This window comes from Acinonyx jubatus, chromosome B3 (assembly GCF_027475565.1).
Source record: "Acinonyx jubatus isolate Ajub_Pintada_27869175 chromosome B3, VMU_Ajub_asm_v1.0, whole genome shotgun sequence".
NCBI classification, from domain to species: domain Eukaryota; kingdom Metazoa; phylum Chordata; class Mammalia; order Carnivora; family Felidae; genus Acinonyx; species Acinonyx jubatus.
In genome coordinates this window covers 23393740-23397745 of record NC_069386.1, presented here as the reverse complement: position 1 = coordinate 23397745, position 4006 = coordinate 23393740, and the positions used below count along the sequence as shown (strand labels likewise).

Genomic DNA, 4006 nt, shown 5'->3' with positions numbered 1-4006 from the left:
TGGAATATTCCTCAACAGTGAAAAAGAATGAAGTCAGCGCACCTGGGTGTCTCAATGAGTTAAGCATCTGACTTTGGCTCAGGTCACCATCTCACAGTTCTTGAGCTTGAGCCTGCATCAGGCTCTCTGTTGTCAGCACCCTCTATCCCTCTCTCTCTCTCTCTGTGTCCCTCCACTGCTCATGTTCTCCCTCTGTCAAAAATAAACATTAAGAAAAAAATAATGAAATATTTCCATTTGCAATGATATAGATGGACCTAGAGAGTATAATGCTAGGTGAAACAAGTCAGAGAAAGACAAATACCACATGATTTCATTCATAGTGGAATTTAAGAAACAAAACAAGAAAACAAAGGGAAAAAATAAGAAAGAGACAAAGCAAGAAATAGACTCTTAACTGTAGACAGCAAACTGATGTTACCAGAGGGGAGGTGGGTGGATGGAGGGATTGGTGAAATAGATGATGGGGATTAAGGAGTACACTTGAAATGAGCATTGGATGATATATGGAAGTGTTGAATCACTATATTGTACACCTGAAACTAATATTACACTGTGTTAACTAATTGTAAATTAAATTAAAAAAACTCATTACTAATAATGTACAGATGGAACAGGACACAGATTCAGAGATTTCTGGACTATCTTCTGAGAATTTAAAGTGAGGACATAAGCAGAATGAAAGAAAAATATTTATGCATAAAATATCCTTTGCCCCCTTAAAGAAAACAATGTAATATAACTTATTACCTCCTTTATTCAATTTTACTTGAAAACATGTATTTTTCTCCTGTGGCAGAGACTGATTACTAACATAAAAAGTATCACATGGACTTTGACCTCATGCTCACTATTTCATAGGAAAAGAAATGTTGGACCCATCTTGGAAAAAAATTCACATATGCCTTTTATAGGAAATTGTGTGGCAGCCCCACGGAAGGTTGTCTGGGGTTGGCCATGGCCCTGGGCTTCTTCTGTCACCCAAGGCTCAAACACATAAGTTGCCACACTCATGAGGGGACACCCACTTGACAGGGTCCCTACAGCTTCCCTAAGCCACTGTCAATTCAGGCCCTGTGTACCTACAAATATTCCTCATCCCCCTAGATCAAGAGCCCTTTCTCTTTCCAGAACACTGCTTGAATTTTCTGTGACATTTTTGAAAGTTTGATATTAAACCTATGATGCCTACATTGTGTTCTTCTGTCAACCAATGGGAAGGAAGGAAGAACAAAAGAATGAACAATGGGAGGGGAAAAGAGAGGAGGAGAGGAGAAGACAAAACAAGGGAGACTCTGGGAAAGAGGGTTCTCAATATGGAGGAAGGTGATACAGATAGGGAATGGAGGAAGGCAAATCAAACCCTGTGTGACTAGATTGGAATTGCAAGTATCATTGTAATTACATGTGAAAAATACATGCACACACAGTTTTTATGGATCTATATATCTATACACAGATCCTCCACAACTTATGATGGGTTATGTTCTGATAAGCCTGAGTTGAAAATATTAAAAGTCAAAAATGTTTAATACACCTAACCTACCAAACATCATAGCTTAGCCTAGCCTACCTTAAATGTGTTCAGAAATCTTACATTAGCCTACAGTTGGGCAAAATCAAACACAAAGGCTATCTTATAATAAAGTGTTGAATATCCCATGCAATTTATTGAATACTGTACTGAAAGTGAAAAATATAATGGTTGCATGGGCACAGACTGCATGGCTGACTGGTAGCTGTGGCACCCTGTTATTGTCCAGCATCAAGAAAGAGTATCATGCCTCAGATCACTAGCCTGAGAAAACATGAAAAAAAATTAAATTTGCAGTATTTCTCTCTTGGGTCCTTGCTTCCAAGATGACCAAGAAAAGAAGAAATAATGGCCATGTTGCAAAAAGGGTCACATGTAGCCTATTTGTGGCACCAGCTATGCCCACTGCATGCCCAAGGACAGGGCCATTAAGAAGTTCCTTTTATGTGGGTGGCTCTGTCGGCTCAGGTCATGATCTCATGGTTCATGACTTCCAGCCCCAGATCAGGCTGTCAGCGCATAGCCCACTTCAAATCCTGTATCTTCCTCTCTTCCCCTCCCCTGCTCACACACACTCTCTCAAAAAGAAAAAAAAAACATTAAAACAAAAAAAGTTCCTTTTATTCAGAACATAGTAGAGGCCACCACTGCCAGGGACATTTCCAAAGTGAGTATCTTAGTTGCCTATGTGCTTCCCAAGCTGTATGTGAAGCTACATTACTGTGGGAGTTGTGCCATTCACAGCAAAATGGTCAGGAATTGCTCTGGTGAAGCACAAAAAGACCAAACACACCTACCCAGATTAAAATTTTCTTTTCTATTTTTCTTTTAAAGAGGGAGAGAGAGAATGTGTGTATGCATGGGAGAGGGGCAGAGAAAGAGAGAGGAAAGAATCTTAAGCAGACTCCATGCTCAGCCCAGAGCTGGCATGGAGTTCCATCCCACAAACCATGAGATCATGACCTGAGCCAAAATCAAGGGTTAGATGCTCAACCAACTGAGCCTCCCAAACATCCCCAAACCCTACATTTAGACCAGCTGGTGCTTCCCCACAACCTCCACTGAAGTCCATGTAAGGGAGTAAGTCCTTAAGTACTGAAGAGAAATTGTTCTCTGGAAAAAACAAACAAACAAACAAACAAACAAACACGGAGTTTATACTTTAAAAAAATTTGAAGCATGATTTCTACGAAATGAGTATTGCATTTGCACCATTGTAAAGCTGAAAAATCATAACTTGAACCATTATAAATTGGGGACTATCATAGTTACATAGAACTACATATTTTTTTAAGTTTATTTATTTGGAGAGAGAGAGAGCACAAGTGAGGAAGAGGCAGAGAGAGAGAGGGAGAGAGAAAATCCCAAGCAGTCTTCACACTGTCGTGCAGGGCCTGATACAGGGCTCTATCTATCTCATGAATCATGAGCTGAAATCAAGAGTCAACTGAGCCACTCAGGTGCCCCAATATCTATACTTTTTTTTATCTGAAAGGACCTAAAATCAATTTTAATAGCACCAAGACCTTGATTTCTAAACACCTTTCCTCTATGCCTATTTTTAATTTATGAATTTGAATGGTTAATATATTCACATGTTGAAAAATCATAATGTACAAAATGACATATAATGGCAAGTCTGCCTTCCATCCCTGATGACCATATAGCTGTATTTGCCTGGTGAAGACTCAGTTTACAACCACTGTCCTGGCATGATGATGAATAGTTCCTTCTTCCTCTCAGAAGTATGTTATTTTGGATAAGTTATATAGACACTCTAGTTGGATCCCTCTTCCTTTGCCATGCTGCCACTCTAAGACATACAGAATCACCTGTGTTATCAGTGTCTATGTATACTTCTGGAAGAATTTTATGCATATATAAGTAAATACATACATATATATATTAAAGAAATGGCTACTGTTAACTTTATTTTGAAGCAAATTTACATAGTATATAGAAATGGCAACTCACTAATTTTAAATATTTTGCCATATTTGGTTTGTCATGTTTTGAGCTACCATCATTTTCACCTGGATTGTAGTTTCCAGCCCCTTCCTTTCTCAACCTTTTAAATTATTTGGGAAAATTAATACACAAAAGAAGACTCCAAGAGGATAATATTGAAAACTTTATGGAGTAGGACACTGGCAGAAATGATAGAAGAGGAAAGGGAGTGTTAAAGCAGTAGAGTGGGGGGTGGGGGCGCATAAGGAAGGCTTGCAATCCTAATTTTGAGAATCAAAAAATTACAAAAGCATCTATGTACCTCCTGACTTATCTGTGATTGACATAAAACACTGAAAATATCCTTTCTCCCAGCAGCCCTTTATAAACTTAATAACTAACACATACACCATGGTAGCATAGGCCTAAATAAATAAATAAATGACTGAAATTTTAACTTTTCCTACCTCACTCCTGAATAACTTCAGTGCAAGCCTTCATACACAATTCCATGTAAGTCAGTAA

At 38.5% G+C, this 4006-nt stretch overlaps 1 pseudogene; it reads left to right on the top strand.

The window, feature by feature from the left end:
- Positions 1-1860: 1860 nt before the first annotated feature.
- On the top strand, positions 1861-2610 carry LOC106967807 (40S ribosomal protein S26-like; annotated as a pseudogene).
- The last annotated feature ends 1396 nt before the right edge of the window (positions 2611-4006 follow it).